At 46.3% G+C, this 12515-nt stretch overlaps 7 non-coding genes across 7 annotated transcripts; all 7 read left to right on the top strand.

Annotated features, from left to right (window-relative positions):
• The first annotated feature begins 1485 nt into the window (after nucleotides 1-1485).
• Nucleotides 1486-1559, top strand: TRNAN-GUU (transfer RNA asparagine (anticodon GUU)). The gene has a single exon. It is a non-coding gene; the product is annotated as a tRNA-Asn (tRNA).
• A 2176-nt stretch (nucleotides 1560-3735) lies between these two features.
• Nucleotides 3736-3809, top strand: TRNAN-GUU (transfer RNA asparagine (anticodon GUU)). Its single transcript has one exon. It is a non-coding gene; the product is annotated as a tRNA-Asn (tRNA).
• Nucleotides 3810-4122: 313 nt separating this feature from the next.
• On the top strand, nucleotides 4123-4194 carry TRNAW-CCA (transfer RNA tryptophan (anticodon CCA)). The gene has a single exon. It is a non-coding gene; the product is annotated as a tRNA-Trp (tRNA).
• Nucleotides 4195-5984: 1790 nt separating this feature from the next.
• TRNAN-GUU (transfer RNA asparagine (anticodon GUU)) lies at nucleotides 5985-6058 on the top strand. Its single transcript has one exon. It is a non-coding gene; the product is annotated as a tRNA-Asn (tRNA).
• Nucleotides 6059-8234: 2176 nt separating this feature from the next.
• On the top strand, nucleotides 8235-8308 carry TRNAN-GUU (transfer RNA asparagine (anticodon GUU)). The gene has a single exon. It is a non-coding gene; the product is annotated as a tRNA-Asn (tRNA).
• Nucleotides 8309-8621: 313 nt separating this feature from the next.
• Nucleotides 8622-8693, top strand: TRNAW-CCA (transfer RNA tryptophan (anticodon CCA)). The gene has a single exon. It is a non-coding gene; the product is annotated as a tRNA-Trp (tRNA).
• A 2178-nt stretch (nucleotides 8694-10871) lies between these two features.
• TRNAW-CCA (transfer RNA tryptophan (anticodon CCA)) lies at nucleotides 10872-10943 on the top strand. The gene has a single exon. It is a non-coding gene; the product is annotated as a tRNA-Trp (tRNA).
• Nucleotides 10944-12515: the final 1572 nt, after the last annotated feature.

Below are 12515 nucleotides of genomic sequence, written 5' to 3'. Positions count from 1 at the left end.
TGGCCTCCTAGCGCTGTCAATATTTTCGTGTAATCGCTGAATGCTGCACTGTCCTGGGAACTCTAGGTGTGACTAAAGGATATATGCTGGGGCCCCGAAAGGGGGTCGGCAGTCTAGTGGCAATGCCCATCACTTTGCAGTTTGGGTTTGTGAGTTCAGGTACCGGTCTGGTGTCGGAAACCGGTAAGCGCCCTCCCAATCAACTGTCGGTCCTGGATTGTGAGGATTTCCCCTTATACTGGTCTCAGTAGACACATTTCCATTTTACTTTTTCACTCTCACATTGCCTATTTCTCTCTCTCTCATAGATACATTATAGACAAGAGAGACATTGTCAGCGAGAGGGTTGCACAGCACCTTCCCCCATTTCCCTAAGTGCATTGCAAGGGGCTCTGGGAGGCGTGCTCATTTGTCTGAAACACAAAGATCCACTGGCAATAAAAAGCGTAGGACCCCAGTTCGCATTTCTTAGAATTTGAGGAGGCACTCAGAGTTGTCTCGGGCGTGACTGTACCTTTCATAGGAGATGTGCTAATCCCCAAACCCTCTTCCTTTGTCCCAGTAATCTGTCCTAGGGCCTCTAGCAAGTTGTTTTCTGAAACAAAGCTTACCTGAACATCCTGTAAAATTGGTAACTTTTCAGTAGCAGTACAGTGCAGTATATAGCATTCCTGTTGCGCACAGCATCTAGATCCAAAAATTGCTTACTCTACCCCAGAAATTAGAATTCACCCAGTCAAATAGAGGGATCTATAAAGATCATGGCAAGTAGTTAACATAAGCTACTTCCCCCAAGTTCTCTTGGTGCACTCTGCTGCCCTCTTTTAACAGAAGAATGCAACTGCAGGTCTTGCTTCTCAGCAAGGTACCTACATATAGAAACCTTGGTGCACTCTTGCTAAATCTGCTGGAATGTGTCTTCTATTGTGCCCAAGGTGGTTGTGTATTTGGGGACTCAGGGAAGCAAGGGAGCAGTCTAATGCACTGCAGTGCTAAGAGAGGCATGCCTTTTTCAGAAAAAAGTTCAGGTTTTCTGCCAATCAGAAAAAAATAGCAATGCAATCAGGCCAAAGGCAGAACACACATGCCAGTGAGTCTCTGTGGCACAATTGGTTAGCGCGTTCGGCTGTTAACCGAAAAGACGCTGCTGTTTTTGGCACAAAGACACAGAGTGTTCCACTCAGTAAACCTGAGTCATTTCTCCCGTGTTCTCTGGGTTCAGCCTACTGTCCCCTTTTAACACAAGTGCGCAACTGTGGCTTTCTCCTCATAGCAAGTTATGCCTACACAGAGGACATTTGGTGCACTGTTGATGGGCTCTGTCCTCTACTAAATCCCCTGTGTTTGTGGATTAGGGGAGGTAGGGAAGTGCTTGATACCCTGATTTGCTGTGGGAAATAGAGCTATTTTAGAAATATTTTCAGGTTGCCTGGGAAGCATAAGCAAACAGCACACCAATCAGGCCCCAGTGTAAGCACTGCATGAGTCTCTGTGGCGCAATCGGTTAGCGCGTTCGGCTGTTAACCGAAAGGTTGGTGGTTCAAGCCCACCCAGGGACGATGCATTTTGGCTCAAAAATTCAGCATGACCAACTATGAACTTCTGTTTACCTCTCGCAGGTCTCGTCTGCTGACGTCCAAAAAATCCAATAAACTGCAAGCAATTCTTCTCGCTTGCTTTAGTTTTTCAAAACTTGCCATTCAATTCATAAACATCAAGACTTCATGGGAAGGGTTTGGCTGCAGCATGTACTGATGCACAGAAGGAAGCTATCCTAGCCAGTCTACTTAAAGAAGCAATGAGGCTCTGCAGGTGCATGTACGTCTCCTACCTTTATTCTGTCATCAGACACACCAGGTGGACTGCCACAAGGACCTCGTGGCGCAATGGTAGCACGTCTGACTCCAGGTCAGAAGGTTGCGTGTTCAAATCACGTCTGGGTCATATTTGCTTTTCCCACTCTGAAATATAAAATTGCTCTTCAGTATCTCGTTATTTCAACCTGACTGCATCTTTGTGCTCTGGGCCTAGTTGTTCTGGCGTTTGGAATGTAAGCTTTGCAGCAGGGAAGTATCATATTGACAGACACCCATGAAGGACATGGTCAACCTTTAAAGCAGGCCAATCTCTATGTTTTACTGGATGCAGCAGAAGTATTTCCTCTTTACCATCTCTTCAAATGGGCCTGACTGATGTGCTGTTTTGTGCACGCTACGTGGGCTTTGTAAAGCATACCTCTGCCATTTGCATGGCCTCCTAGCGCTGTCAATATTTTCGTGTAATCGCTGAATGCTGCACTGTCCTAAGAACTCTAGGTGTGACTAAAGGATATATGCTGGGGCCCCGAAAGGGGGTCGGCAGTCTAGTGGCAATGCCCATCACTTTGCAGTTTGGGTTTGTGAGTTCAGGTACCGGTCTGGTGTCGGAAACCTGTAAGCGCCCTCCCAATCAACTGTCGGTCCTGGATTGTGAGGATTTCCCCTTATACTGGTCTCAGTAGACACATTTCCATTTTACTTTTTCACTCTCGCATTGCCTATTTCTCTCTCTCTCATAGATACATTATAGACAAGAGAGACATTGTCAGCGAGAGGGCTTCACAGCACCTTCCCCCATTTCCCTAAGTGCATTGCATGGGGCTCTGGGAGGCGTGCACATTTGTCTGAAACACAAAGATCCACTGGCAATAAAAAGCGTAGGACCCCAGTTCGCATTTCTTAGAATTTGAGGAGGCACACAGAGTTGTCTCGGGCGTGACTGTACCTTTCATAGGAGATGTGCTAATCCCCAAACCCTCTTCCTTTGTCCCAGTAATCTGTCTTAGTGCCTCTAGCAAGTTGTTTTCTGAAACAAAGCTTACCTGAACATCCTGTAAAATTGGTAACTTTTCAGTAGCAGTACAGTGCAGTATATAGCATTCCTGTTGCGCACAGCATCTAGATCCAAAAATTGCTTACTCTACCCCAGAAATTAGAATTCACCCAGTCAAATAGAGGGATCTATAAAGATCATGGCAAGTAGTTAACATAAGCTACTTCCCCCAAGTTCTCTTGGTGCACTCTGCTGCCCTCTTTTAACAGAAGAATGCAACTGCAGGTCTTGCTTCTCAGCAAGGTACCTACATATAGAAACCTTGGTGCACTCTTGCTAAATCTGCTGGAATGTGTCTTCTATTGTGCCCAAGGTGGTTGTGTATTTGGGGACTCAGGGAAGCAAGGGAGCAGTCTAATGCACTGCAGTGCTAAGAGAGGCATGCCTTTTTCAGAAAAAAAGTTCAGGTTTTCTGCCAATCAGAAAAAAATAGCAATGCAATCAGGCCAAAGGCAGAACACACATGCCAGTGAGTCTCTGTGGCACAATTGGTTAGCGCGTTCGGCTGTTAACCGAAAAGACGCTGCTGTTTTTGGCACAAAGACACAGAGTGTTCCACTCAGTAAACCTGAGTCATTTCTCCCGTGTTCTCTGGGTTCAGCCTACTGTCCCCTTTTAACACAAGTGCGCAACTGTGGCTTTCTCCTCATAGCAAGTTATGCCTACACAGAGGACATTTGGTGCACTGTTGATGGGCTCTGTCCTCTACTAAATCCCCTGTGTTTGTGGATTAGGGGAGGTAGGGAAGTGCTTGATACCCTGATTTGCTGTGGGAAATAGAGCTATTTTAGAAATATTTTCAGGTTGCCTGGGAAGCATAAGCAAACAGCACACCAATCAGGCCCCAGTGTAAGCACTGCATGAGTCTCTGTGGCGCAATCGGTTAGCGCGTTCGGCTGTTAACCGAAAGGTTGGTGGTTCAAGCCCACCCAGGGACGATGCATTTTGGCTCAAAAATTCAGCATGACCAACTATGAACTTCTGTTTACCTCTCGCAGGTCTCGTCTGCTGACGTCCAAAAAATCCAATAAACTGCAAGCAATTCTTCTCGCTTGCTTTAGTTTTTCAAAACTTGCCATTCAATTCATAAACATCAAGACTTCATGGGAAGGGTTTGGCTGCAGCGTGTACTGATGCACAGAAGGAAGCTATCCTAGCCAGTCTACTTAAAGAAGCAATGAGGCTCTGCAGGTCCATGTACGTCTCCTACCTTTATTCTGTCATCAGACACACCAGGTGGACTGCCACAAGGACCTCGTGGCGCAATGGTAGCACGTCTGACTCCAGGTCAGAAGGTTGCGTGTTCAAATCACGTCGGGGTCATATTTGCTTTTCCCACTCTGAAATACAAAATTGCTCTTCAGTATCTCGTTATTTCAACCTGACTGCATCTTTGTGCTCTGGGCCTAGTTGTTCTGGCGTTTGGAATGTAAGCTTTGCAGCAGGGAAGTATCATATTGACAGACACCCATGAAGGACATGGTCAACCTTTAAAGCAGGCCAATCTCTATGTTTTACTGGATGCAGCAGAAGTATTTCCTCTTTACCATCTCTTCAAGTGGGCCTGACTGATGTGCTGTTTTGTGCACGCTACGTGGGCTTTGTAAAGCATACCTCTGCCATTTGCATGGCCTCCTAGCGCTGTCAATATTTTCGTGTAATCGCTGAATGCTGCACTGTCCTGGGAACTCTAGGTGTGACTAAAGGATATATGCTGGGGCCCTGAAAGGGGGTCGGCAGTCTAGTGGCAATGCCCATCACTTTGCAGTTTGGGTTTGTGAGTTCAGGTACCGGTCTGGTGTCGGAAACCTGTAAGCGCCCTCCCAATCAACTGTCGGTCCTGGATTGTGAGGATTTCCCCTTATACTGGTCTCAGTAGACACATTTCCATTTTACTTTTTCACTCTCACATTGCCTATTTCTCTCTCTCTCATAGATACATTATAGACAAGAGAGATATTGTCAGCGAGAGGGTTGCACAGCACCTTCCCCCATTTCCCTAAGTGCATTGCAAGGGGCTCTGGGAGGCGTGCACATTTGTCTGAAACACAAAGATCCACTGGCAATAAAAAGCGTAGGACCCCAGTTCGCATTTCTTAGAATTTGAGGAGGCACTCAGAGTTGTCTCGGGCGTGACTGTACCTTTCATAGGAGATGTGCTAATCCCCAATCCCTCTTCCTTTGTCCCAGTAATCTGTCCTAGGGCCTCTAGCAAGTTGTTTTCTGAAACAAAGCTTACCTGAACATCCTGTAAAATTGGTAACTTTTCAGTAGCAGTACAGTGCAGTATATAGCATTCCTGTTGCGCACAGCATCTAGATCCAAAAATTGCTTACTCTACCCCAGAAATTAGAATTCACCCAGTCAAATAGAGGGATCTATAAAGATCATGGCAAGTAGTTAACATAAGCTACTTCCCCCAAGTTCTCTTGGTGCACTCTGCTGCCCTCTTTTAACAGAAGAATGCAACTGCAGGTCTTGCTTCTCAGCAAGGTACCTACATATAGAAACCTTGGTGCACTCTTGCTAAATCTGCTGGAATGTGTCTTCTATTGTGCCCAAGGTGGTTGTGTATTTGGGGACTCAGGGAAGCAAGGGAGCAGTCTAATGCACTGCAGTGCTAAGAGAGGCATGCCTTTTTCAGAAAAAAGTTCAGGTTTTCTGCCAATCAGAAAAAAGTAGCAATGCAATCAGGCCAAAGGCAGAACACACATGCCAGTGAGTCTCTGTGGCACAATTGGTTAGCGCGTTCGGCTGTTAACCGAAAAGACGCTGCTGTTTTTGGCACAAAGACACAGAGTGTTCCACTCAGTAAACCTGAGTCATTTCTCCCGTGTTCTCTGGGTTCAGCCTACTGTCCCCTTTTAACACAAGTGCGCAACTGTGGCTTTCTCCTCATAGCAAGTTATGCCTACACAGAGGACATTTGGTGCACTGTTGATGGGCTCTGTCCTCTACTAAATCCCCTGTGTTTGTGGATTAGGGGAGGTAGGGAAGTGCTTGATACCCTGATTTGCTGTGGGAAATAGAGCTATTTTAGAAATATTTTCAGGTTGCCTGGGAAGCATAAGCAAACAGCACACCAATCAGGCCCCAGTGTAAGCACTGCATGAGTCTCTGTGGCGCAATCGGTTAGCGCGTTCGGCTGTTAACCGAAAGGTTGGTGGTTCAAGCCCACCCAGGGACGATGCATTTTGGCTCAAAAATTCAGCATGACCAACTATGAACTTCTGTTTACCTCTCGCAGGTCTCGTCTGCTGACGTCCAAAAAATCCAATAAACTGCAAGCAATTCTTCTCGCTTGCTTTAGTTTTTCAAAACTTGCCATTCAATTCATAAACATCAAGACTTCATGGGAAGGGTTTGGCTGCAGCATGTACTGATGCACAGAAGGAAGCTATCCTAGCCAGTCTACTTAAAGAAGCAATGAGGCTCTGCAGGTGCATGTACGTCTCCTACCTTTATTCTGTCATCAGACACACCAGGTGGACTGCCACAAGGACCTCGTGGCGAAATGGTAGCACGTCTGACTCCAGGTCAGAAGGTTGCGTGTTCAAATCACGTCGGGGTCATATTTGCTTTTCCCACTCTGAAATATAAAATTGCTCTTCAGTATCTCGTTATTTCAACCTGACTGCATCTTTGTGCTCTGGGCCTAGTTGTTCTGGCGTTTGGAATGTAAGCTTTGCAGCAGGGAAGTATCATATTGACAGACACCCATGAAGGACATGGTCAACCTTTAAAGCAGGCCAATCTCTATGTTTTACTGGATGCAGCAGAAGTATTTCCTCTTTACCATCTCTTCAAGTGGGCCTGACTGATGTGCTGTTTTGTGCACGCTACGTGGGCTTTGTAAAGCATACCTCTGCCATTTGCATGGCCTCCTAGCGCTGTCAATATTTTCGTGTAATCGCTGAATGCTGCACTGTCCTAAGAACTCTAGGTGTGACTAAAGGATATATGCTGGGGCCCCGAAAGGGGGTCGGCAGTCTAGTGGCAATGCCCATCACTTTGCAGTTTGGGTTTGTGAGTTCAGGTACCGGTCTGGTGTCGGAAACCTGTAAGCGCCCTCCCAATCAACTGTCGGTCCTGGATTGTGAGGATTTCCCCTTATACTGGTCTCAGTAGACACATTTCCATTTTACTTTTTCACTCTCGCATTGCCTATTTCTCTCTCTCTCATAGATACATTATAGACAAGAGAGACATTGTCAGCGAGAGGGCTTCACAGCACCTTCCCCCATTTCCCTAAGTGCATTGCATGGGGCTCTGGGAGGCGTGCACATTTGTCTGAAACACAAAGATCCACTGGCAATAAAAAGCGTAGGACCCCAGTTCGCATTTCTTAGAATTTGAGGAGGCACACAGAGTTGTCTCGGGCGTGACTGTACCTTTCATAGGAGATGTGCTAATCCCCACACCCTCTTCCTTTGTCCCAGTAATCTGTCTTAGTGCCTCTAGCAAGTTGTTTTCTGAAACAAAGCTTACCTGAACATCCTGTAAAATTGGTAACTTTTCAGTAGCAGTACAGTGCAGTATATAGCATTCCTGTTGCGCACAGCATCTAGATCCAAAAATTGCTTACTCTACCCCAGAAATTAGAATTCACCCAGTCAAATAGAGGGATCTATAAAGATCATGGCAAGTAGTTAACATAAGCTACTTCCCCCAAGTTCTCTTGGTGCACTCTGCTGCCCTCTTTTAACAGAAGAATGCAACTGCAGGTCTTGCTTCTCAGCAAGGTACCTACATATAGAAACCTTGGTGCACTCTTGCTAAATCTGCTGGAATGTGTCTTCTATTGTGCCCAAGGTGGTTGTGTATTTGGGGACTCAGGGAAGCAAGGGAGCAGTCTAATGCACTGCAGTGCTAAGAGAGGCATGCCTTTTTCAGAAAAAAAGTTCAGGTTTTCTGCCAATCAGAAAAAAATAGCAATGCAATCAGGCCAAAGGCAGAACACACATGCCAGTGAGTCTCTGTGGCACAATTGGTTAGCGCGTTCGGCTGTTAACCGAAAAGACGCTGCTGTTTTTGGCACAAAGACACAGAGTGTTCCACTCAGTAAACCTGAGTCATTTCTCCCGTGTTCTCTGGGTTCAGCCTACTGTCCCCTTTTAACACAAGTGCGCAACTGTGGCTTTCTCCTCATAGCAAGTTATGCCTACACAGAGGACATTTGGTGCACTGTCGATGGGCTCTGTCCTCTACTAAATCCCCTGTGTTTGTGGATTAGGGGAGGTAGGGAAGTGCTTGATACCCTGATTTGCTGTGGGAAATAGAGCTATTTTAGAAATATTTTCAGGTTGCCTGGGAAGCATAAGCAAACAGCACACCAATCAGGCCCCAGTGTAAGCACTGCATGAGTCTCTGTGGCGCAATCGGTTAGCGCGTTCGGCTGTTAACCGAAAGGTTGGTGGTTCAAGCCCACCCAGGGACGATGCATTTTGGCTCAAAAATTCAGCATGACCAACTATGAACTTCTGTTTACCTCTCGCAGGTCTCGTCTGCTGACGTCCAAAAAATCCAATAAACTGCAAGCAATTCTTCTCGCTTGCTTTAGTTTTTCAAAACTTGCCATTCAATTCATAAACATCAAGACTTCATGGGAAGGGTTTGGCTGCAGCATGTACTGATGCACAGAAGGAAGCTATCCTAGCCAGTCTACTTAAAGAAGCAATGAGGCTCTGCAGGTGCATGTACGTCTCCTACCTTTATTCTGTCATCAGACACACCAGGTGGACTGCCACAAGGACCTCGTGGCGCAATGGTAGCACGTCTGACTCCAGGTCAGAAGGTTGCGTGTTCAAATCACGTCGGGGTCATATTTGCTTTTCCCACTCTGAAATATAAAATTGCTCTTCAGTATCTCGTTATTTCAACCTGACTGCATCTTTGTGCTCTGGGCCTAGTTGTTCTGGCGTTTGGAATGTAAGCTTTGCAGCAGGGAAGTATCATATTGACAGACACCCATGAAGGACATGGTCAACCTTTAAAGCAGGCCAATCTCTATGTTTTACTGGATGCAGCAGAAGTATTTCCTCTTTACCATCTCTTCAAGTGGGCCTGACTGATGTGCTGTTTTGTGCACGCTACGTGGGCTTTGTAAAGCATACCTCTGCCATTTGCATGGCCTCCTAGCGCTGTCAATATTTTCGTGTAATCGCTGAATGCTGCACTGTCCTAAGAACTCTAGGTGTGACTAAAGGATATATGCTGGGGCCCCGAAAGGGGGTCGGCAGTCTAGTGGCAATGCCCATCACTTTGCAGTTTGGGTTTGTGAGTTCAGGTACCGGTCTGGTGTCGGAAACCTGTAAGCGCCCTCCCAATCAACTGTCGGTCCTGGATTGTGAGGATTTCCCCTTATACTGGTCTCAGTAGACACATTTCCATTTTACTTTTTCACTCTCGCATTGCCTATTTCTCTCTCTCTCATAGATACATTATAGACAAGAGAGACATTGTCAGCGAGAGGGCTTCACAGCACCTTCCCCCATTTCCCTAAGTGCATTGCATGGGGCTCTGGGAGGCGTGCACATTTGTCTGAAACACAAAGATCCACTGGCAATAAAAAGCGTAGGACCCCAGTTCGCATTTCTTAGAATTTGAGGAGGCACACAGAGTTGTCTCGGGCGTGACTGTACCTTTCATAGGAGATGTGCTAATCCCCAAACCCTCTTCCTTTGTCCCAGTAATCTGTCTTAGTGCCTCTAGCAAGTTGTTTTCTGAAACAAAGCTTACCTGAACATCCTGTAAAATTGGTAACTTTTCAGTAGCAGTACAGTGCAGTATATAGCATTCCTGTTGCGCACAGCATCTAGATCCAAAAATTGCTTACTCTACCCCAGAAATTAGAATTCACCCAGTCAAATAGAGGGATCTATAAAGATCATGGCAAGTAGTTAACATAAGCTACTTCCCCCAAGTTCTCTTGGTGCACTCTGCTGCCCTCTTTTAACAGAAGAATGCAACTGCAGGTCTTGCTTCTCAGCAAGGTACCTACATATAGAAACCTTGGTGCACTCTTGCTAAATCTGCTGGAATGTGTCTTCTATTGTGCCCAAGGTGGTTGTGTATTTGGGGACTCAGGGAAGCAAGGGAGCAGTCTAATGCACTGCAGTGCTAAGAGAGGCATGCCTTTTTCAGAAAAAAAGTTCAGGTTTTCTGCCAATCAGAAAAAAATAGCAATGCAATCAGGCCAAAGGCAGAACACACATGCCAGTGAGTCTCTGTGGCACAATTGGTTAGCGCGTTCGGCTGTTAACCGAAAAGACGCTGCTGTTTTTGGCACAAAGACACAGAGTGTTCCACTCAGTAAACCTGAGTCATTTCTCCCGTGTTCTCTGGGTTCAGCCTACTGTCCCCTTTTAACACAAGTGCGCAACTGTGGCTTTCTCCTCATAGCAAGTTATGCCTACACAGAGGACATTTGGTGCACTGTTGATGGGCTCTGTCCTCTACTAAATCCCCTGTGTTTGTGGATTAGGGGAGGTAGGGAAGTGCTTGATACCCTGATTTGCTGTGGGAAATAGAGCTATTTTAGAAATATTTTCAGGTTGCCTGGGAAGCATAAGCAAACAGCACACCAATCAGGCCCCAGTGTAAGCACTGCATGAGTCTCTGTGGCGCAATCGGTTAGCGCGTTCGGCTGTTAACCGAAAGGTTGGAAGTTCAAGCCCACCCAGGCACGATGCATTTTGGCTCAAAAATTCAGCATGACCAACTATGAACTTCTGTTTACCTCTCGCAGGTCTCGTCTGCTGACGTCCAAAAAATCCAATAAACTGTAAGCAATTCTTCTCGCTTGCTTTAGTTTTTCAAAACTTGCCATTCAATTCATAAACATCAAGACTTCATGGGAAGGGTTTGGCTGCAGCGTGCACTGATGCACAGAAGGAAGCTATCCTAGCCAGTCTACCTAAAGAAGCAATGAGGCTCTGCAGGTGCATGTACGTCTCCTATCTTTACTCTGTCATCAGACACACCAGGTGGATTGCCACAAGGACCTCGTGGCGCAATGGTAGAGCGTCTGACTCCAGATCAGAAGGTTGTGTGTTCAAATCACGTCGGGGTCATACTTCCTTTTCCCACTCTGAAATACAAAATTGCTCTTCAGTATCTCGTTATTTCAACCTGACTGCATCTTTGTGCTCTGGGCCTAGTTGTTCTGGCGTTTCGAATGTAAACTTTGCACCAGGGAAGTATCATATTGACAGACACCCATGAAGGACATGGTCAAGCTTTAAAGCAGGCCAATCTCTATGTTTTACTGGATGCAGCAGAAGTATTTCCTCTTTACCATCTCTTCAAGTGGGCCTGACTGATGTGCTGTTTTGTGCACGCTACGTGGGCTTTGTAAAGCATACCTCTGCCATTTGCATGGCCTACTAGCGCTGTCAATATTTTCGTGTAATCGCTGAATGCTGCACTGTCCTGGGAACTCTAGGTGTGACTAAAGGATATATGTTGGGGCCCCGAAAGGGGGTCGGCAGTCTAGTGGCAATGGGCATCACTTTGCAGTTTGGGTTTGTGAGTTCAGGTACCGGTCTGGTGTCAGAAAACTGTAAGCGCCCTCCCAATCAACTGTCGGTCCTGGATTGTGAGGATTTCCCCTTATACTGGTCTCAGTAGACACATTTCCATTTTACTTTTTCACTCTCGCATTGCCTATTTCTCTCTCTCTCATAGATACATTATAGACAAGAGAGACATTGTCAGCGAGAGGGCTTCACAGCACCTTCCCGCCTTTCCCTAAGTGCATTGCAAGGGGCTCTGGGAGGCGTGCACATTTGTCTGAAACACAAAGATCCACTGGCATTAAAAGGCGTAGGACCCCAGTTCGCATTTCTTAGAATTTGAGGAGGCACTCAGAGTTGTCTCGGGCGTGACTGTACCTTTCATAGGAGATGTGCTAATCCCCAAACCCTCTTCCTTTGTCCCAGTAATCTGTCCTAGGGCCTCTAGCAAGTTGTTTTCTGAAACAACGCTTACCTGAACATCCTATAAAATTGGTAACTTTTCAGTAGCAGTACAGTGCAGTATATAGCATTCCTGTTGCGCACAGCATCTAGATCCAAAAATTGCTTACTCTACCCCAGAAATTAGAATTCACCCAGTCAAACAGAGGGATCTATAAAGATCATGGCAAGTAGTTAACATAAGCTACTTCCCCCAAGTTCTCTTGGTGCACTCTGCTGCCCTCTTTTAACAGAAGAATGCAACTGCAGGTCTTGCTTCTCAGCAAGGTACCTACATATAGAAACCTTGATGCACTCTTGCTAAATCTGCTGGAATGTGTCTTTTATTGTGCCCAAGGTGGTTGTGTATTTGGGGACTCAGGGAAGCAAGGGAGCAGTCTAATGCACTGCAGTGCTAAGAGAGGCATGCCTTTTTCAGAAAAAAGTTCAGGTTTTCTGCCAATCAGAAAAAAATAGCAATGCAATCAGGCCAAAGGCAGAACACACATGCCAGTGAGTCTCTGTGGCGCAATTGGTTAGCGCGTTCGGCTGTTAACCGAAAAGACGCTGCTGTTTTTGGCACAAAGACACAGAGTGTTCCACTCAGTAAACCTGAGTCATTTCTCCCGTGTTCTCTGGGTTCAGCCTACTGTCCCCTTTTAACACAAGTGCGCAACTGTGGCTTTCTCC

This window comes from Ambystoma mexicanum, chromosome 11, assembly GCF_040938575.1.
Source record: "Ambystoma mexicanum isolate Mex_15411 chromosome 11, UKY_AmexF1_1, whole genome shotgun sequence".
Classification (NCBI taxonomy): domain Eukaryota; kingdom Metazoa; phylum Chordata; class Amphibia; order Caudata; family Ambystomatidae; genus Ambystoma; species Ambystoma mexicanum.
This window is presented reverse-complemented; position numbering and strand designations above follow the sequence as displayed.